At 41.0% G+C, this 23461-nt stretch overlaps 2 long non-coding RNA genes across 2 annotated transcripts in view; both read right to left on the bottom strand.

Annotated features, from left to right (window-relative positions):
* Positions 1 to 16590, bottom strand: part of LOC110396153 — a 42538-nt gene extending 25948 nt beyond the window's left edge. The window contains exons 1-3 of the long non-coding RNA XR_002436806.1: positions 16540 to 16590; positions 15617 to 15667; positions 11700 to 11760 (exon numbers count right to left, since the gene is read on the bottom strand). This is a non-coding gene — a long non-coding RNA (uncharacterized LOC110396153). The remainder of the gene's footprint in view (positions 1 to 11699; positions 11761 to 15616; positions 15668 to 16539) is intronic.
* Positions 1 to 23461, bottom strand: part of LOC110396156 — a 154505-nt gene that overhangs the window by 118173 nt on the left and 12871 nt on the right. The gene's annotated exons all lie outside the window — the stretch shown is intronic.

Here is a 23461-nt window from a genome sequence, read left to right as displayed (position 1 = left end):
AGACCTTATGAGTTAAGTTCTTTATCAGATGCATGAATTACCTTAGAGTTTTCTGGATGCCTATATAGATGTGATTCCCATTTGATTTTGGTGATGGAGTGAGAGTTACAAGAGAATTACAAAGCTCACAGATGGAGCACCTCCTAGGGCTCCCACTGCTTCCACAAGTCAATCATCAGATTTATCAGGATTCTTTCAGTTGGGCTGGCTCACAAACATATGAAATACTGCCTCTTAAAATACTTCTTATATATAAACATACACTTAAGTTTACCCCTTCCTCATCCACTGTTTGTTTCCTTCTTGCAACAAATATATGTATTTTTATTAATGAAAATTAAGTATCCACAAAACAAGATGTGAAGTACCACCTGAGTGGTATTCCTGTAACTCACAGATGTTGCAGCTTTCCTTTAATAGGCAAATAGCAGACTTTGATAAATTCTGTCCTATACAGCTGTAGTTAATACCAAGCATCTAATAGTAACTCTGACCTTAATCAAGCTTCAGTACGGAAATTTCCTTCCATCTTAATCTCCCATGTCTGTTTCAAAGCAGAATGTCCAAGTCAAATCCTAGAGCTGAAAATAGGTTATTTTAAATCATGAGATATTAAGCATTCTAGCTAAAATCTGGGCTCCTTTGAATTCCACAGCAAATAGCCCACTGACTTCAATAGCACCAAGATTTTTACCATGGAGAACTGCCTGGAATTCAGCTTGTGAAGGTGAAGCAATAAAGCAGTAAGGTCTGAATCAACTCCCCCAAACCCAGGGAAAGTCTCCTATTCATACCAATGGAGAAGACTGGCCTTTAAGCCCATCTTGGCAGAGCTAGGAGCCATACCCTCACAGATAGTGAAAGAATTGTTGAAAATGCCAGACAGAATTAGGAAGTACAAGAACTCCCAGTACTTTACAGTGTTTTACAAGTTTAAAGCTCTAAGCGGGACATAAAATTAAACAAACTGCAATTAGATTAAAAAACAGTCATTTCATTGTATTAAAAGCCCAAGCTAAATTTCCCCGTAATCCTTGAAGTAGGCACTGCAGAATAGCAATTTACTTAAATGTAGAAGTAAACCTGTGATAGAGACAGAAAATATAATCATCTTACTAAAAAATGAAATAAAAAATAAAACAACCACAACTGAAAACGCTAAACTACAGAAAGAACCCTGGCTTTCAGTAACAGCCCTAAAATTTCATTTTGGCTTGTGTGTACACTAGTGAATCATAGTGTATTGATACATAAAAATGGTCACAACTGCACAAGAAAGCATGATATACAGCTCATGGTGCCATGAAAAGTGTTTTTAACATGGGATTAGACTTCCAACCTTGGCCTATTAATTTCGTCTAAAGCACAGAAACAACTATCAAGATTGATTTTGCTAGCAAGAGTTTCCCTGTGGCGAAGATGATTCTTCTGTTGTATTGTTCTATGGGATCTGCTCTTCCATTATGTTGGTAGGACTGCACTCAAAAACTTACCAACCAAATGGTCACATGCTTGGAATTTATTGCTTTTTAAGCAACTCTCTCTTAAAAAGTAAGATGCTTTGAAATAATACATCATGGACAGCAATGGCTATAGTACACAGTTAACATGATAGCAATGAAAGGAAGTGTTGTATTAGGCGAATAATGGAGCACTCGGGCTGTAACGTGGAAGACCCTTCCCCATATGCTTGCTATTGGTTGGCCTACAGGAGAGGCTGTACTTCTTTGTTTTCATAACAGGGTGTATAACTATTCCGTATATGGCCTTTCAGAAGTGAGTGGTCAGAAGCAGGAGTTTCAATATGATTGGCCAGGGACCGGGTTTTGGTTCTCTGCGTGCAAGGGTAATACAAAAAGGGTCGCCGGAGTTCAGTAACAAGGAAAGCAAAAGAGATGTGCAGGAGAATGGATTGAAGATAGAGGGATAAATCACTATGAATACCAAGTCCATCATTTGTATCTTGCAAGAAATATACATAACTTCCATAGAAGTCTAACATGTAAGTGCAAAGAATATATCTTCCAGAACAGTCTGTAAACTCTTCCACCCAGGACCAGTGTGCTACTTAAAGACCACAGAGACCATAATCCCAAAGCATCTTGTGACAAGGCAAGCGCAGGGCTCTCACTCACAGCACGTGCACTGAACAGCACTATCAAGCACCACAACATGTGAAGAAGTTTTCCCTGGTATGCTTCTACCAGCAGCTCTGGTTAAGGCAAGAGAGAACTTGGTACCTTGCTTCTTCCCTAGGGGAAGGACATGAGACCAATTTCCCATTTAAAAGACAATATGCAGTGGTACCTAAAATGAGACAGATGCAGGCAGCCATGACTCCCATCTTGAGAAACCACAGAAGAACAAAAAATTTTAAATGTAGAACTCCATAAAAGGAATGTACCACACTAATAAAAATCAACCAGAAAGGGCATAGGGGAAATTTAGACAGTGAAAAAGGAATGTGAAAAGTACATGTTTGGAGCGGTTAAAAAAGGAAAGAAAAAGGATATGTCACAGCCTTCAATTAGATTTAAATATTGAAAACATTTCCTTTTCCCAGTGACAAAACAAATTTTAAGAAACATGTTAGTCTAACAAACTTGAATTTAAAAAAACTTGAAAAAGCAGGAGGAAAAAGGTAAACTTAAAGAAAATCTTGCGTACATTTTCAATTAAATTCTTCAAAATTCCAACCTCTGAACCCAGAGGAGAGTCCCAGTGCATTTCATGATCATTTTTCAGAATGCTGATATCCACAGAAGGCAAGGAAGGGTACTCATTCCTCTGGTAAGTGCACTTGGCAAAAACAAATGAAGACACAAAAGAAAATAGAAAACTCCTCTCCATGCATAATGGAAAAGGAAGCGGTGAAGGAATAAGTTGTTCATTTGCTGCTCAAAAGATGCAGGTCCCCAATCTGTCAGCTGTTGCACTTGCTGCCACTTACATTCAAGCATAACTTCTGCTATGGCAGTGGTGGATTGCATATGGGGCTCATCGTAAGACTTTCAAGCTGGGGATTTCCAGGCAGTCTGTGGCACAGTTCACCTGCTTCTGAGGTAAGTGAGAGCTATAGTGTTTAATTCCACAGCAGCAGAGAGAAAGAACTTCTGTAAATGCTGGAGGAAAGAGAAGGCTGTGCTTTACATGGGCCCCTCATTATACAGAATTGTTTTCTTAGCTTAAAACCATGGAAAGTGAAGATGCATTCTAGCATCACTACCCACTAGGTATCTCTTTAAGCCATACATGTTTTCTTTTAATGGTCCTATTATCAAAACACACTTTCACCATAACTAATGGGGGCAGAAATATCTTTCAAATTCATTAAATGCAAGAAAGTCAGTCAGCACTCACAGCTGATTTAGTTTTGCTGGCATGGAGGTCAACGGAGATTTCAGCACCAACTGCAGACACTGTGGATTTCAATGGATGACAAGGACTTTTGAACAGTACATAGAATACATTCAGTAGCACCCACCCTTCTCCAAACAGTCCTACAGGGGTTAGGGAGTTAACAACAGAGCATGCTGTCACTCAGTTTGTATTATGGTAGCACATCCTGGCTCTGAACAAATACTAAACAATAATTCTTAGTTAAGCATTCATTATACGTAAGGTTCAAAATAAAACAGAAAAAGAGAAAGCCTAAAATGTAGCCTTTTACAGTTGTGGATATTTAAAATCACATTTAGTAAAGCTGCATGGGTTAAAGCAAATAAGAATAATAATCCCAATTAAACTAAATAAAATTTGTCAGCATGGAAAGAAAACAAATCCAAACTCCTGACAGCAACATAAAACCAGAATTCTGCCTACTCCCTTCATAATGGCTCTTCTATTGAGCTTCACTCTGACCTTTTATTACTTTCCCAACATTGAAGAACATTGCTTTTCAACACTCTTCATGTCCTTGCTACCCCCTGCCATTATTCCTGCCTCTATTGTTAAGAGCTGTTAGCCGCTGTTGTTCCAAGGTGCACAGTGGTGTTGCACCTTAAAAAAAAAAGAGGCAAGAACATCAGTACTTTGAGGAAGAAAATGTAGAAATGTTTCCTACTTTTCCTTCTGGAGAAGCAAGTTACATTCGGGTATAAAATTAAAGTAGCTAAATGAATAAATAATGGTTTAATAAATACCCCAAGAGATTGAAAAGCATGAAATCAATTTTGTGCTGGAAAGGATGAAAAAAGACACTTTCATATGACTTGACTGAGCTTAAATAGACATTGTCCTGATGCTGTAATTGTTCCACACTCAGAACATCTATTGAATTCAATGGGAGCTCCAAAACCAGATCAATTAGAGGATCAGAGTTGTTTGGGAAAGGCCTGCCCATCACTTCGATAAAACAAACCAGCAAGACACTGAAGAATGTAAGCCCATAACTAGCCTGTAAGATTAAACAAACGAGGCTATGCAAATCCTACAGCCCATGAAGAAGCACACAAGCAACTCTAATGGTGCCTCTTAAAATCAAGTCTTGTTCACAATGAAGAAGGGTTTTGTTGCCATCTTCAGCGCAAGTATGAGCTTTAATGCGAGTATGACCAGGCTTCAGGAGCAAAAGTCAAAGTGCTAACACAACACTGGGGTTACTATGCAAGTTGCACTATAGGTCTTGAGTCTGGATCCACACAGAACAGCCCCTTGCACCAGAGAGCCTGTCAGAGCACAGCCCTGCCCTGAAGCAGAAGTGAAACCAGGGCTCCAGTCCAGGGCAGCTCAGAGGAGCACGCAAACAGCAGCAGCATCCAAGCCTACAGCCGAGTCTCGGTGGACAAAGCTCTATGGTACCATGGAATCCTGCTGTTCCGGGTTCTACAAAAGCACGGAGACCTCAGTGCATGGCTCAGACCCACAGTTCCTAAGAAATACCATAAGAACTATTTTAAAAACAAAGATCAGAGGATAGTTTTTTTTTTAAAATGTTCGGCCTTTTTTCCTTGTCATTTACAAATTGCATCTCAACCCACATCACTGATCCTTTGTCAGTATTCCCCGGTTCCCCGTTAGTTTTGCGTGTCAGCTTTACACAGTAGGAGAGCCTCAAGAAGCCTCACCTAGTATGTTTGTGAAGGTCACAGAGGAACAGCACTCACACAGCACAACCTGCACACACTTCAGTACAACAGTGATCAGTCCAGTGTAGCACATCACTCTAAAGCAGGCTCTAACTTCAGAGAAGATTTCTATTAACTTTACAACAACAGCCATTCCTGCAAACAGAAGTCTAATAATAAAATACAATGATGATATTTAGCACATTTTTAATGACAATGCAAGTTATCAAATAGCTTGAAGTTTGTTCATCTCCAAGTGGCATGTTCTATGTAAAGCATCAGCGGTTCAGCTACACTCTACAGCCCACTCTACAGTTCACACAGCTATGCGAAACAGATTTCAAAAAGACTTCAAGAGGCTGCATGAAGAGTCATACGAAGGCTGAAGAAGGGCCCATCCATTCCCTATCCCCTGAGGATAACTAGGAGCCCATGTGCAGCAAGTGACTACAGAAGAGAGTCAAACATAGAGTGATTGTCCGGTGTAGATTCCCAACTGCTTACAGCCTATAGCCCACAGACTTCAAGTGTCCCAAAACAGAGCTTCCAGGTTGTGCCTACATCTGGGCATTCAGCAGCCCTGAGGGACTTTTCTTCCACTCACTTGTTTTACTGCTTTCTATATCCATATCCTCCCGCAGCACAGTTTCACAATTCTGCAAAAAAAATTCTTGCCCCCACTGGGCTCCAAAGCAGACACAACTACATCTGTGTCATTAGAGACAGAATAACCCCCCATAACAGGGTTTTCCCTACATGTCTCTTCTTTGTATTTCAGCCCAAAGCTGGCACTCAGAGCTCCTACTGGGCAGCTACTCCCACTGCCACCAATTACAGGCTCCACATACTCCTCACCTGCCACTACGGTGCACAAATCCAGTTCACACATGTGGGCTGGCTGCATTCTCCAGAAAGTGAATCCTACAGCCAGAACCCAAGTTTCCATCCAGCCGCCTTCTAAAGAGGAAAATACCTCCTCTAGTTACCTCAGACACTGGAACTAGGAAAAAACCAACAAAACAGCAACCCACAACTGAGGTATTTTAAAAAGATGCTTCATTTCCACAATTCCTTCCATAGGATCACGAAAAAGTTCCGGTACGAAGGAACCCAGCAAGCCACTGGTTCCACTGCCTGCACAAAGCAGGGTCAGCTCAGACCAAAGCAGTGCAAGCAAGGACCCAAAGCAAAAGCCAGCATACACTGAAAGAGTTTTCTCCCTTTGACCCTCAGCCTCATGTTGTTGGTACATCAGTAGGACAGTTCCTGATGCTTGTGTGACAGTGTGTGCCAATTAGAAGTAAACTACGCTGCAGCCAGCTCAGTGCTTCGCTCAGGCTCCCCACACAACCGCCAAGCACTAGAAAAGAAGTGTGACCGCCCTACACTGCGTCAGCCCACTCTGGTGCCACTCTGAAGTCATTACACAGGAACTGTGTGACAGTCCTTCCCTTTTAGTTCATTGATTCTAAGACAGATCAGTAGTTGGCAAATTATGTTATGATCTTCATTGCTTTGTAGAAACCTTACAGATTCTCAAAAAAAAAATCAAACCTCAGGATAACAAATTCAAGAACCACTTTTCACCGCTACCATGCACAGGCTCTTAAGTAGTCCACAACCATTCAGTATTGGTTGAAAACACTGGAAAAACAACTCCCCTAACAAGGCCGTACCTTACTCAAACTGGACTGACAGATCTTCCCATGAGATCCTCAGTGGATTGAGTCAGTAACAGTGCATTAAGCACCCCGCTCTAAAAACAGTGCTTGACAGAGGTTGCACTGATGCTTATTCTGTATTAAAATGAGTAAATCAGGAAGAACCTTTTCCCCCTCTTACTCCCATACTCAGAAGCAAGATATTTTACATGACATCCTGATAAAAATGCTCTGCAGTTCAAGGGCATTACTGAGAGACAGTAAATGGTGCAGAGATCATTTGCTCATGTTCACTTCTTTTCCTATTGCAAGACATATAGTTAAATGGCATATAACATTTTAAAACACTTTTTCAAGAAGTATAAAGATCCAAACACTCTAACATATAATTAACTTGAGAAACCGCCTAAAAGAGCTTGGCAGGATTCAAAAAGATTAGTGCGTGTGCGGATGAGTACATCCATATTCACATTAAAAATAAAGTCTTCTACTGTAAGACATACCACACATCTCAGCTGCATACTCCATGAAGCCTCTTCAGGGGCTGGGTACTAGCAGCCATCAGCCACTCAGCACTGTGAGATGAGATGCAGGAGGTTCTGAGTGCTGACAGAGGAAGCAGGGAGCACGCAGTCTGTCTACATCTCCGGCCACCACTGAACCCTCCTGACAAGGCCTTGATCCAAGGGGTGGCTGTGGAAGTTCATACAGCCAACTGTGTTGAGAAAATTTGTACAACCATACTTTATCTGCTTGGCGCATAATCCTCAGAGGAGCCTGGTGTGACTCATGACTTGAGCAACTTGATTTAACTTCTAAACAAGACCTGACTTCAAAGCCAGTCTTTCTTTTCAGTACAGGGGTTGTGCCACATGCCCTGCACAGGTCCCTAACATATTGTGTGATTCCATGAGGAAGCAAAAAAATTTCTAAAGCCAAAAGGAACCAGAATGCATTCCACATGTTAATGTGGCTTAGTGGAGGATTAATGATTGAAATGTTGGTGACCCACTATTGTATTTGCACCAAAATACTTATTTCCAGAACAGATATCGCGTTAGGGAACATTCACAGGTATTCACAGATTTACAATAAAGAAATAAAAGTACAGGAGAGACAATAAAAGATCACACAAGGCAGCTCTGTACTTCTTTAAAGCAAGTAACAGTCACTAAGTAGTAACAAAACCAAAGCCAGGACAACAATACTATCAAACAAAAAAGTGGAAGATGAAAAATTCCCTTCAAAAAACACAGTTTCAAAAATGGACCGCCTTATTTCCCCCCATCTCACTTCCACTGCTTAATAGCAGGAATTTGGTTCCCAATATAAAAAGCAAATGGCAAAATTCCTCCAAAAACATAGTTGGGAGTTACGTTTCTCTGAATTTGCATCCACCCAAGCAAACTGAGCACAGGCTAATCAAAATGCAGCTGAATTACAAAATAGCTAACCATCAGTGCTGCTCCTCTCACTACTTTTCATTTTGCATGGAGGATAAGCTTAGGTGCAGGTGAGAAAGGGAAAAAAAACAACAAACTCATGGCTATTTGAAGCATTAACCTCCAGCACAGCAACTTGCAGAATACATTCACTCCTGTGGATGATTAATAGTACCACCAGCAAGAGAGGGAGGTAAAAAAGAAAGGGGAAGAAAAGAATGGAAGCAGAGCATATTTGTAAACAGCTGGTATACAATTATGACATCTACAGTTGCTATTGAGCACTTCAGATTTTGAAATTTTTCAATGTTTATTGTACACATTTCTGGAATAAAACACACAACTGTAAGAAGTGTTTCACAGAGTACTACCTCGGGTCAGTAGCTGAATACTACCTGTAGCAGGCTAGACCCAAGCTGAAATGCTCCTGAGCTGTGGAAAACTGGTGATGTGTATAGCACAGAAGGGACACAGGGAAGCAGAGGATGCAGACTTGCAACTACACAGGTGGGGAGCTGAGGCAAAGAAATTGCCGTAGCCAGCAACCCTGTGAAGACAGCTACCATCCCAGGGATCACAGACAATATGCAAGTGGTGCTGCCTTCATGGCACAACAGCAGTGACCAGCACACCACACGGTCTCAGATTCCATACAGAACAGAGAACGCCTCAAGTTCCTTCCCCCTACATTTGTCACTACTCACTCACTACAACCTCGTGCTACCTAGTATACGAAAGCCTACCACATGATGTACTGGAACCATATGTAGTCCAGACTCACTTGCCAGGATCAACTGTGCTCCAGTGATGTAGAATACACACGCTAATAAGTCATCCTCTTTCAAAAACAAACAATTTCTTTCTAGCTTTCCCTTGTTTAGTAACAGCCAGTGCTTATGCTAAATTTAAGACAGACCAGAAAAAAAAACAGACTATCAGCCAAATTAGACTTTGATGGTAAACTTATTGACTTCAGAATTTAAGAAGAGCCTTGAACTGCAGCAATATGCTTCATTTTTGTTTTAGTTCCTGTGATATCTTTCAAGTGAGACAACTTTTTTCATTTTTCTTGTTTTAAAGAAATCCTTATGAAATATAATTGTGTAGTACCAAAAACCTTATACCCAACATAAGCTACGCACAGTGGTGTTAAATATTTTAGCTTATTGTCAGCTTACTACAAAAGAATTTTAACCTCTAGCTGATCTATGCTCACCCTGGTTACCCACTGCAGTGCATAGCAAGAAGGTTTCCCTGTGCTGCTTTCTGCTCTAAGCAGCACGCCTCAGGCTCTCTCTCAACTGCTTGGCCGTCCTTGGTGAGATGAACGCACGAGGCTGCTCCAAAATCCTCAGAAGTCAACAGCCAGCACAGAGGAATAGAAGCCTCATCACTTTAAGGCTTCTGCTCCAACTATGTTAGTGTGGTTTTTGTTTTAATTGGGCATTTTGGTTTAAATCCTACTTTCTGACTGATGAATTTTTCGATTAATGCAACTCATTTTCAGCTTGGTATTTTGCCTAGTTCCCTTCAAATTGAAGCAATTATAGAAAAAATTAAGTGCTCCAATAATTTTAAACCTCTCTACGCTCTGCAATATTATCAGTGTACTTCACTTTTTTTTTTAAAGGTGCAAGCTCTTCAGAAGTGCTTACTATTCAAGCACACACAGTCTACAAACTAATTAAATATTATCAGACAATTTAAAATCTTTATGAGAGCTCTGGCTTTCCGACACTGAAAGCAAGTGCTGTGCTAAACTCAGATGACGTTATGACATGGTATGCTCCAAACAAAAGAAATACCAAAATTATTTTCAAACAAAGACAAGCTCTGGCTTTATATATACACAACAGCAGAAAAAAATAGCCTCTTCCCATTTGAAGGATGGACTCTTTCTTCTCAGATCACGAGCCAGGGAACTTTGGCCACAGTCCTGCCAGACACATGTGTAGACTGCCGCATGCAAAGCTTCATCAGCTTCCACACTGTTTCGAGAGCAAGCATAAAGGTCCTTTCTCGCAGAGCAATCTGCACAATTGGTACTTTACCGAAGAACTATTTCACTTTGAGTAAAAACACACCACAGGTAGACCGAAGAACTCAGCAAGGGGATACACATTTGACATGACTGCTGCCTTCGCCATATGGAAGGCTTCTGCCACTCTCTTTACACCAGGAGCTCATGTGTATGATTGAATGAGCAGGAAGTTCTCATCTCACAGACTTAAATGGTGTCTTAAAGAGTCCACTTTTATACATCTACTGCACTTGATCATGATTTCAGTGTTCTTTATATGTAAGGATTGAGTGGATACAAAGGTGATAAAACTACACACAAACTTCATGATTTCCTACTAGTACTGTTGAAAGAAAAGCCATGGAAATATATACATCAATGAAATCAATGAAAGGCTCAGCTTCTTCACCTATTTTATACCACAGGTGTAATTTCAAGAGATACTGTATCACATACGCTGGTACATGCCTGCTGAACAATAGGGTTACTGCATCCACAAGTTTATGTGCACTGAGACTATTCTCACATGATTTTTTTTAAACTACCCAATTAAAATCAACATAAGTACAGTATAAGACTCTTGCCAGTGTTGAATGTTTATTTTTTGCTTAAAGAGTAGGGGGGAAAGCAACGCAGGTTATCCTTCTTTTCGTGCATGTGTGTTAAATACTACAAGAACAGCCTGTAGGCTCCAGGTTAAGTTTTTGATCACTCAGCAAATCCTATTACATTCCACAAAGATTTCTCCTGATTGACCTGAAAAGCAGTCCCCTGGAGATGGGACAAAGGCTGATCACCCTAATCGGTTTTTGCCCCATAAACCCCCAGCTTCCCCCCCCCCACACACACACACACCCCACAAGAACACCACTATCACAGCATGTGAGAACACATTCCAGCACATGGGCAATCCCTGCAGAGGTAACTCCTGACCCCACCCTCAGTCATCCAACTACAAGATCTCCCAATTTAAATACATCACCTATTGCTTAACTGAATCTGCTTTTAAAATCACCACTTCTCCTGTTATACAAATTCTTATTACCATATGTTTCAATACTTAATGAATAGTCTGGGTTAGGGAAATCAAAAATGATGGCAGGAAAGGAATGAAGAGATTATAAAATGGCATTTCTAGATACATATTGTATGCACTGTGCACCCATTTTCAAAACTGTTTTCACCTCCTTTGCTCTTTGGAGTCAACTTTCAACCTTGCTCTTAGCAGAGTGAAACAGATTAACCTAGAGTGCTAGAGTAAGTTAAGGCTCAGGTCTGAATGGCCCCTCCACATGCTACACAGTGGTCATTCAAGCTGATGAGTGTCAGACACAGGGATCAATGGCCTCCACTGTGAATTAGCCTGTCAAAATATAGCAGAGGAAAAAAAAAGCACTCTACATCCCACACCAAATGCATGAACATATGAGGGGTATCAGGCTTCAGGTGGCCAACACAGATGAAGCCAAAGGGCAAAATTCTCCCGATTTACAGGAAATCAGGAACTCACTGGTGGAACTGCACTGGATTTTCTTGTTTCAGAGGAGGGTGGACTTCACTGATGATAACCCCTGTGAAGCAGAGAGGCTCAAAGTAGTAGTGCCATACTAAAATCTAATCAAATCTGTAACATTAATTAACAGCAGTCCTGAGACCTACAGCTGCCCTCAAAGCCTTTCTGAGAGTCACTGTGGTTTCACAACCACAACTTGTTGTCTTAAGTGCTATTTTTTCCTCCTTGATCTGTTCAAGACCCACAAAAATATCAGGGAAAACAATGAAACTGCCTGTACACCAGGGACAGGATTTTAAAAAAAGTACTTAATTCTGCTCCCATTGACGTCAGCTACAAAATTCCCATTGCCTTCCTGGAGGCCAAGAGATACCACCACTGATCACTTTTGAAAACAGCTATCCAAGAGTGGTTCAAATACAAAAAGACAGCAAACCAACAGAACGTTCTTTCCTCTCCTGCTGCTTCTACTTACAGTTTTATTTAATTGTACTCCATAATCTGCATGCTATTTCAGGAAGGGATTTTCAAGACTATATGGAGAGGTAAAGATCCTTTGCAGGTATGCTTAAATTGATGCCACTTCTCCCAAGTCAGCTTGTTCATTTAGCCTTCAGTTGTAAGGGTGTGCATATGTACATGGTGACTTACCTCACTTCCCATTTTACTCCTGCACTGAGGTGCCCTTATCACCTACACTGCTCAAAACACTGTTTTCTCCCTGGTTTTCTTCTAGAAAGAAACTGAGGTCCCCTTTAAGGGGAAGCTTTCAGGCACACCATGCTACACAAAGAGCATGTCTACATGTAATGCCAAATTTGTCTCCTTAAGTCTTTCTGGCAGACCTTTCATCCTCAAACATCCGCAAACCCAACAACCCAGTACATGAAACAACTCCAACGCTACATTATTGAAGAATCACCCCATCCCTCAAGTCTGCCATGCTGTCTGCTCAGTATTTCTGGCATTTTTGATTGAAAATGATAACTCAGTTCAAAAATGGGGCAAAGTAATTCTTAACCACATGTATACAACAACAGCCCAAGCGAGTACTGAGCATTTTAATTGACATTTTAGACAGAGGCCTTATTTATCAACCTGATTCCTCAACTACTTCAAGTGGCAGCTCTAATATGATAACAGCATGAAAACATGACGACATATAGACATGCATCCTAACCCTATGAAATAGCATTTTAAGGAAGAAAAAAAGATGCTAACATTTTAAGTTGCCACACATGCCTTGATTGGATCCAATTATAAAGAACATATTAAGATAGTTAACGAAAAAGTGCAAGAACATCCAATGCGAATAGAGCAGAGCAGATCTTGTCTGAAGTCTGGATCTCCAGAACCACAGAGTTCAGCCATGCTTGAGCCTAGCCAGATCTACAGAAGTGCTCAGTAATACACACAATAACTTCTCAAGAACAGAAAAAGGAATGCAAGCACCAGTGTCAATGGGCTCTTTGGAAATAAAAGTACTCAAACCCCAAAGTTCAAAGAACACTCATATGAATTCACTTACACTGTGTCTAGACTACTTACATGCTTTGGCAAGACCAAGACATTTCTTCCAGAATCACAATTCTGGTCAAGACAACCAGGGCATGCCTGATTTCAGAAGCTTTTTTCAGTATAATTAACAGTTGACATTAAGGATCAACATCTAAGTCAGCTTCTTAACATTTACTTTTTAATTCACTGTCACAAAGCTTACTTAGATGAAACAAATCCTTAGTTCTTGTTGATGCACACCCATGAAAAGGCTCAGACCTAGAATTCTCCATAATGTGGAAAGATCCTGCTGAAGCTAGTAGTCATGTGGATGATGATGGCTGTGAAGACAGGACTGCAGCTACTGTCATGTACTGATCTCTGTAATTAGCTAACTGATCAGATAATCTTTCACATTGCCCTGCAGTTTCTTGCAGGTTCTCTCACACTCAGAGAGAAAAATACAGATATGGATACAAAAATCTTTGCTCATCTTCGGGAATACAAATAACTAACTGTCATCCAGGCCAAATCTTTTCCCACGCTGACAGCTTAAATAAACTCACTTTATTTAATGTGAGACCACTGAACTCTTAAACGAAAAAAAAAGGGGGGGAGGGGGAAGGAGGGTACAGAGCCGTTATAATAAGTACTTTTACAATACATTTCCCATCTTCTTGCCCTCTCTCTCTTCCCTCTCCTTAAAAACAGGTAAAAATGTGCTTAGAGACATCACACATTATTTATATGTGGTATTATTTTATGGAATTTCTCAAGGTGTTAATTGAAAGCTTTAATGAATGTTATCATCTGTCATTTTCATCAGCAATCTCTGCTCTGCCATATGCTTAACTTGACACCTGTACAGATTTTCCAACTAGTTCTTCTAAGCTGTTTTACTTTTTTAGTGTAGTATTAGTATTAATATTTAGGAAACAAGCCAGCTGCAAACAAGACTGCAATTGCAGCTTATTTACTGCATGTAGTCCCTAGTTCTGGTGAACAACAATAATACACTATCACCGTACCAGCACTGGTTTGGAAATACTCGCTGCAATTCAGTACTTAAAGGAGACGATGGACGGACAGACAGCCATGAAGCCAAGAATACTACACAGCAGGGCAGGTACAGCATTCAGAACATCTGTAAGAGCCTCCCAATACAATTTTTGCTCCTCATCTTCCTCCCAGCTCTTACTTCCACATCAACAGGCAACAGACGCAGACTCCAGCGGTCATGTTTCAGTTCTGCTCTTTTTAAGTAATGCGGAGATTTGTTTCTGAAGGGACTGGACTAAGGAAGCACAGGCATGCAAGTTATGAGTTCTATTTTTGACTTGACTGCAAATATTCTGTGTGAACCAAGTCACCCTCAGCACACATGGCACACATTTAAAATGTACATACCTACCAGGCTCCTCTGCTTTTACCCTTCTTAAAAGGGGTCTCATGCCCCCGTATTCAGTAAAGGGGGCTAATCTTCAAAAGTGGACTGAAACCCTTTCTTATAAATATTAGTATTATTGTTGATTAAAATGTACATCAAGATTTAGTACTAAAATAACACAGACACAAATAATGTAGCTGTAAAGTCTCATCTTTGCTTCTTCCTTCATTGCTACAAAAACAGTTCGAACACTAAGATGCATCAGTAAGAACAGATCAGCACCATTGCTGTAAAACTAGCAGAAGAAAAAGGGTGAAAAGCAACTTCAGGGTAAAACCTGAACAAGATCAAAAACAAGTAACAGGCAAGCTACTGTACATCTTGCTAATTGGGCTGAGGATGAGACAGAGCAGAGGAGAAGGAACAGCCCGGCAACAAGTTCCAGCCTGAATTCAAGCTTTACTAGCAATAACCTGAAAACACAGCAAAACAAAGCAGTGGTGGTATAATCTCTAGAAGAAACTTGTATGTGCACACTAAAAACACCAGGAAATGTTACGGAACAACACCAGAGGAAACTATTTCTGAAAAAAGTTAAATCAGAGACCTGAGTATTTCAGGTCAGTAGCAAAACCCAGAATGCACAAGATGGTGCCTTAACACCCCGGAAGGTGAGGTACTGTCTGAGCACGGCTGACTTCTGCAGCTCTTGTAAGGAAGGAGACAACAAAGTAGAAGACCTTGACCTCCTGATAATATAAGCAATGAGCAAAGAGCAGTAGAAAGATCCTGTGATGAACAACACTCCTTTTAGAGACACAGGTCTTCAGAACCAGACAAAGTTGCCAAGCAATGCACAGCATGTGTGCAAATCTGTACCTCCTCTTCCATAGTATTTTGGGAAAAAATTCCTCCAGTAATTCCGCCTACGTGGAAAGCAATCTGGTTATGCCAACTTCCCCTGGTCTCAGTATTATTCCCCCACTCCTACTCTACTGTGTGGAGACTAGAGTATGAGAGAGATGCTTACCTTTTTTCTTTGGATATTATGCATCCCATGAAGCATCACAAGGTGAAAGACCTGTGTGGTAGGAGCACACAACATGAGTCTTTGTAGCCCTTTTTGATCACATATACCAGGAAGCTCCAGGGTTGCAAATACCCATGAACTTTTTACTATTGTCTTGGAATCCCTGGTGTTCCCCTTAAAACCTCATCTCCTGTGATCATATGAAAATCTCAGATTCTTTTTTTAAAGCATTGCATTGTATTGTTGCAAAGTTACACATCCTGAACTCAAAAGGCTGATAAAAGAGAAATCACATTTTACTATTTTTGAAACAGTATGATGTAGGAGTTCTGTCAATAGATTTTTTTTTTTAACATGATGGATGGACAGAAATACTTTGCGGACTCTTTTGGACAAAGGACAGACAATGCTAAGAGAAGAAAGCACAGAACAATGTCAGATAAATGGACAACCTGCCTTTCCTACTGGAGAAAGGAATCAAAAGTAAAAATACAAAACTTCTCCAGCCACAAAATGGAGTACCAACATGGTAGGTAAACCACCAGAAACTCTTCAAAATCTACCCATTCAAACAACTACTTCCATAGCATACTTTTCATAAAGGTAATATAGTACTTGAGGAGTTTTGAATTGAAGCCTGCTATAGAGGTACTCTATTAGACAAGTTACTAACATGAAGGCACAGATATTAACATAGGAAAAGTAAACTCTTCTTGCCATCCCTCATGAGTCCAGCTAATGTACAGTACTTATTTCCTACACACTCTAGCACCTATTTAAACAGCTGTTCTTGAAGGAAGACCATTCATAATGCAATGGAAAGTGCAGCAATAACACCAGAGCAGCAAGGCCCCAGGCTGCAGCAATTGAGAATTTGCTCAAACACAACAGCTGTGGGCCACAAAAATAAAGAAGCTACTTACCTTTAAAAGGCCTCAGACATACAAGAACTTCCAGCAAGACACCCTTACCTTCCCCTTGCCAACCCTTAAATGAGGTCTGGGAAGGGGTGGATCCTGGCTCCACCCCTTCCAATCACTCAGGTGCACTGAGTGCACCTGGGATGGCTCTGCCTTCCCACCAGGTGCTCAATCACTGGTCCAAGCCATGACTTAGCATTGCTGCTACACCATATAAAATCATTTACAAAAATAAAACTATATATTACAAATATTAAATAAAGCTGCTAGGAGTTTCCTAGAAATTTCACCAAACAGTAGGAAGCAACTTATTTATTTTTCACATTGTAAGCCTAATAACGCTAACAAAAATATGCTCATTGCACTACTGCACATCTTACAGTATGAATTTAGATTGCTCAAGAGAAAAAATAGAAGGAGCAGAACTGCAGAATGCTCCGGAGATCATTGTGTCTTACACACAGCACTGTAGTCTGAGCTGAGCTGGGCTAAAAGGCATGTTCCACTCACTTTCCAGAAGCAGCTCCCCGAGTATCAAAAATGGCAATGAATCTGCTGAAATGCAAATGGTATTTGTGAGAACAATAAACGAAAATGCCAGAAGTTCAGCATACAAAGCATATTCGTCAGTCTGAAAGGGGTATTTTGATGTCTTGTTTTTCAAGCACTACTTATGTTCCCATTTCCTTGATTTGCAATGGGAAAAAATATATTCACACAGGTCTCAGATCCTCACGTCCAACTAATAAGATGGATCAACAATGTAAGTGTTGTAAGTATGAAGCAGGGACCAAACTAATAATCTCTTTTGCATATATTAGTTTGGGTTTTACGTTGGACCTTTCAGTGCACAGCAAGAAAGAAAGGGTGCAGCACAGAAGTGCCAGGGCAGCACCAAGGGCTGTGGAGGAGAGGGAGTAGGAGAGTACAAAGAAGGAGAGCTTAGGACTCAAGGGAGATAACATGAAAAATCTGAGCGCTAAGCTAAGGGAAATCCAGATTTCATTTCCATAACTTCTGTCTTTCTTTCCTATCCCCCGCCCCATGTATGTACCAGTAACACAAGCTGCTTAGATGGAAGGGTAGCTTTGCTCTCCTGGACAGAAAGCCATTTGGCAACGGTTCCAACAACGTTCACTCCCCGAAGCAATACGGTTACCACTTCTACAGTGATTGCTTTTATACTGCCATATTCACAGAGCAGAATTCCACTGTGCTACATCTTGTATAAAAGAAAAAAGAGAAATGTTGCTTCTGTGCAACAAGACTTAAACATCTTGAATTGTCAATTGCTACGCAAAAGGAACAAGTAACAGCAATGGCATGCTGCAAAATACATATTTATACACAAGTTGAAAATTCTCAATTGTGAAAACTTCTGATCAAAAACTGGCCACCCTTTTTGAACAAAAAAAGCAATGAAATGTATGTATTTAAGATGTTATTTCACCAAGAACTCAACAGTCACTTGTGGACCAAAGGATAAGTTCCCAGTTTGCTGAGGACACAGCAACGTCTCTATTGTTCCTTCAGGGCATGTATGTATGACACTGCCTAAAGGTAAACAGGAAAAACGACTGGGAAAAAAAGTAAATATAAATACTCTTAAGATCTTGAAGTCATTTTATCCCAAGTTCCTGACTTTGCCAAAACACTCACCTGTGTTTAGCCTATGATAGGAAAAACCTTCTCGGTCTTTCGTGATATTAGGACTGTTTAATTATTTTGATAAGCTTTGGCTTTTTATCAAGCATTACATTTGGATAAAAAGCTACACAGAAAGGCATGTGATGTCCTTCAGCACTGTATATATCTAAGCTTGGAAAACTACTTTTGCCTATTGTGTGCCAGGCTTCTGAGACACAGATCTCACCATCTACCCCCTTTGTTGTCATCTGTACAACTCTGCAGCGCAGCCCTGAAAAAGGGAAGGGACCGAACGCTTACATTCACTATCTCTTTCTGAAGCTACATGGGTGCTGCTCTTCAAAAGAAAATGGACCTGCAAAAGATCCTGCAAGATCCTGGCTCTTGCCGTGGCTTGAAAACTCCCATCCTTTTATTTCTTTTTGCTGTCTGCCGTTGTCCTCTGCATGGCCTGGCAGCTGGAAGTACTCTTATGGTCCCCAAATTGGAAGACGCTTCATAATAATGATCTCTTAACAGATTCTGCAAACAGCATGTAATCCTTATACCTCCCTGACTTCACTCTTTGGACCCAAAAGAAATTCAGTTTTCTAGCAATAACAGAATTCTGCAAAGGAATATTTTCTGTCAGCAGTGACAGGGTACCAAAGGAGTAAACCTAAGTAGACAGCAACTACAGAGGACTTTAAGGACCACCATTTCTGTCATTTCTGTGAAAAAAGATGGGAAAACTAGCGCAGAAGTATGCTAAGGAACATGTCTGGGCTACTCTAGATCTCTTCTGAAGAGGAGATCAGATCAGTAACCATGCTGTAACGGCAGCTGAGGAAAAGTGAAAAGATAAGAGCTCCAACCCTCCAGATGACAGGAGGAAAATTAATTTTCTGATGTGGTGTTTTGTTGATTCCTTCGTCTTGTCATGTACAAGAGAAATAATGTTTGTAGGATTAGAGCAAACTCAGAGCAAACAACTCTTACTATTATTAAGCATCTCAGCTTCAATCTGATGTTTCATCATCTGCCAACTTTCCACATCAAAAATGATATTTGTATGTATTTGAAACAAACCAAAAACAAAATATCAGCCTAGAATGTAAAACACCTCTTAAACATGTTAGAAAAGTAAATTTAAAATGTCACTGAAAATAAAGAGAAAAAAAACAAAATTGTCCATTGCTCATACACAATAATTAATTTCCATCAGGGTCCTTATTACACATTAGTTTTTATGGAGCAACAAAACAAAACTGCATTTTATTCTTTAAACACATTTGCTGCATATTCCAGAATAGCAAAGGCTGCAAATATGTGTAAAGCATAATACACAAAATGTAGCTAAATGTATTCTATATTATGGATCCATAATACAGAATGCAAATGATTCTGACTAAGCATTCACAGGAGACAGTCTTTAGGGTGCATGCTGTGAATGTATATTATGAATAATGCATAAAACTTGGCTAAATCTTAATGAGTCCATTGACATCCTATGGGGTCCACAGGAGCCTCAGATCCCAAAGCGTGTCAGTGGCATATTACTCTCCTCTCCCACTTCATTTAAGAAAAAAATACTTTATTAAAACAAAGGAAATTTTTTTAAAAAAGGGATAAAAGAAAAAAACTTAGCTCTTCTTTAACCCTCTTCTGACAACAAATGCAGATACAGTCACCATCTCTGACTTCCTTTACCCTACTGCACCTAGGAGATCCACACAAAGCCAGCGCTCTGTGTAACATTTCCTGCACCGCATCAGGTGCGAGACATGACTTAGTCCACTTTCCCAAATCAGTATACGAAGGGGCTTCCCCACAAACACACACGAAAGAGGATAAGAGGTGACAAGCTTCCCGATTATATTTTGTCTCCATTCTCCTTCCCAAATCCCCAGATGCCTAAAATGCAATAATTAATGTATAAGGAGACTGCAGAACATGAGAGAAAAAAAGACAACACACATTTTTACTGTTTACTAGCCAGAGCTACTCCACAGAAATGCTAAAGGACATTGGCAATGCATGCAGTTGTGAGGACCAAAGAATCTAACCCACGAGAAGCGCCTGGTATTTACAGCTTATAAGTACAAAAATGCAGAAGAAAAAATTTCCACCTCCTGAGTGAAACTGTAAGGTTGTACCATTCTATATAAGTGTACAAGTATACCAGATTCACTAGGAAAAAAAAGTGTTGGCACTGAGCCCCAGCTCCACTTAGAAGTGTGAAGATAGTTTCTGTGTGTCATGCGCTTGGAAATAAATTAGTAGGTTTTTCCTTTAGCACAAATATGAAGAAAAATAACTGATTAAGCTCTTATTTACTTAGGGTTATAAGTCTTTGAAATCGTGCAAATAGCTATTAATTAATTTTTGCAACACCCATGTGCGATGGTAAGCCTGTACGTCCTTGAACACATGAGAACTGAGGAAGAAAGGGTCGCAGGACTTGCCCAGGCTGTGGCAGAGCACGACCACAGCTCGCACCCACCATGCTCTCCGCCATGCATTCACTCCACTATGCTCAGGGTGGTGAGCACTGTTTGCTTAATGAGTACTTCTGGCCCCAGCCAGGCAATGGTGGGACAAAGCCAATACAGCCCAACACGAGTGGTGCTGAAATCAATGGAATCAACCCTACCGCGCAGGTAGAGCGCTCTGCTATACCCATGGCTGAAAAGGTCCTTGTTTGGCACGTGAACCTGCAAGACACAAGGAGCCATGAGCACCAGGAACTCCCCTATCCAACAGCTGAGCAGCAGCGTCACGTTGGCCTCCCCCTGGGCACTTCCAACACAAGTGGTGGGGAGAGGGGAAGGGACATATGGCAGTGGGCTGCGAGGCAGGGGCTGCTTAGTCTGTGGGGCATCTACATGGGCAGGAGGAAGAGGAGAGGTTTGGGACAAGCTCCACGCAACAAAATTTCTTAGAGAAAAAGCAGGGAAAAATAGCAACTGCTAGGAAACTGAAACGTGAGCATTTTTCAGGTTTTGTTAAAATCTGCCCTCTCCTCTCACATGCGTTTCCAATGGAAAATCAATACTAAATGGGAAGAAACTATCCGGGCGTTCAGTAAGCTTTTCTGATTTCCAAAACCTTTTCATTTTCAAAAACAGCTTTTGTTTTCCCTGTTTGCAGTTCTTACAGCAAAGAAACAAAAATCAAAACATAACTTTTTGTATATGAAAACATTCAACAAACAAATTCCTGAGGAAAGCAACTGATGAAAACAGTTCAACTGGATCTGCAGCAGAATCTGGCACGAAACGTGCACAGAGAGAGCAGGGACACGTGCACGCCGATCCTTGAATGTCGCTGTCTGCGCACCGAAGCAGGAAAACACACTCTCATTTTACTCAATATTCTTTTCTTTTAATGACAGGTGAAAGTTTTGTGCAGTTACAAAATGCAACTGATTTCTTGTTGATCTGTAAATTGCCTCACAAATGAAGAAACACGCACACATGCAAATATACTCGAAAAAGAGCAAGGGTCAGGCTCTCACAGGAACTACACTCTCCAAGCGTTTTAGCTTTGCAGCCCACCTTGGCACTATTTATACTTACTGCTAGAGATATCAGCAATTGTTTCCTTGCCTCCTCACCCCTCCCGGACACCAGAAGAATAACAGAGAACGACGTCTCTCGGTAGCACTTTCCTTCTCAGCGGGAAGCTCAAGGGTTTGTGATATCCATTTTGATACAAAACCTAAATTAGGCCTCTGGAAATAGGTAATGCATAAAAAGAAGCATTTTTGTGCCACAAGATTATTATTATAGGTTACTGTTAACCCTTGGGAGATGGAGGTGAGTCCTGCAGCTCCCCACTGGGCTGAACATTTGCTGAGAAATCACAAGCACTGCCTAAGCAGATATTTCAGGTGTGCCTCACGATAAGAGAACGATCCTGTTGACCCATCATACTCTGATAGCTAGTTTGAGTGTAAAAGCATTGCCAGTTAAACAAAAAGGATCAGCACAGCATGCACATACTGCAACCCTCTTGTGCTGGGCTAAGATTTAAATGGGGCTGGATACAAGGACAACTGTGGAATTCCTAATGAAAAGATCAAAATAATAATAATACTAATCAGCATTATATCTGGGAACTACCTAAAAGACATTCTGTCTCTTGGTTCTCTAAAAGTCTGCCCTGTCTCAAAGTTTCCACCGGGTCACCTATGAGCACAAAGAAGCGATTTGTAGTTTGGAAGTTCTAAATCACCGCAAACAAAAGCACTGGGGCTGGAAACCAGCCCGATTTATCTCAGCTTTATGCTTGTGAATCATGAAGTTCTACAAACCACAGATTAACATTCTACCTTCAGAACCATCGCCATCCCTGAAGTCAGAAGGATCAGCTCATCGTTCAGATTCAGCGAACCCCACCGCCTTGCACTAAAGCTACCTCACCTCTTGTTATGATACGAGGCGGCCCAGCGTTACTCATTGCTTGACTTACTTCCTTAGCGAAACGAGCCGTACCACAAATTCAATATGTTATCAGCCTACACAATTTAATTCAAGTTCAGCTTATCCTAAGCACTTCTTTTTCCTTCAAACATAATGACTTCAAAGGGCTATAAACTGTGATCTTAAATGCGAAAGCAACTGCATGTCACTAAGTTTCCCCTAAACTGAAATAAATATTTTAGTAAACTATGGTCGCTACTCGATAAGCCTGAGGAAAGCGGAACCTTGCCATAACCTGGAAGACAAAGAGGATCTCAGAGCCTCACACATCCTCCCATGCAAATCTGCACGTACTGCACACCTGTATGGACACGGAGGGGAAGCATTCCAGTAACTTCATGCCCTGGCAAGGCGGACTGAGGTTCTCCTAATAAACGTTAAACTTTACAGCACCTCCACTCAAATGCCCCACATCCAACAGACACCGCACATCTGAGAGGAAGCCCTGTGGGATAGGTGTCACTCAGAAGATGACACCTGAACTGATGACCAGACTGCAAACTTTTGTGCCCAGGTGGGCAACCATTCCCACAAACATCCCCCATACCAGCAGCACGGCTTGCACAAGTTGCAACACGCATGCATAAGGAGCTTGCAGTCTGCCCTGGAGATTTACCTACGGCCTCGCAGAGGCACAAGGAAGAAAAGAAGGCACAAGTCCTCACCGCTGCTTCTTCACTCTGCCATTAGGTTTGGCATTGCTTTTCCTAGACAGCCTTCTTTGTTTTAGCTGTCCTGACATCTGCACATTGCATTTGCAGTGTTGTGCAAGCACAACTATTTCCTAAGAGATAAACAGAGATCACCAAGCTCAC

The sequence above is a fragment of the Numida meleagris genome, chromosome 1 (assembly GCF_002078875.1).
Source record: "Numida meleagris isolate 19003 breed g44 Domestic line chromosome 1, NumMel1.0, whole genome shotgun sequence".
Lineage (NCBI taxonomy): Eukaryota > Metazoa > Chordata > Aves > Galliformes > Numididae > Numida > Numida meleagris.
The sequence above is the reverse complement of the archived record's forward strand: the minus strand, read 5'-3'. Positions and strand labels throughout refer to the sequence as shown.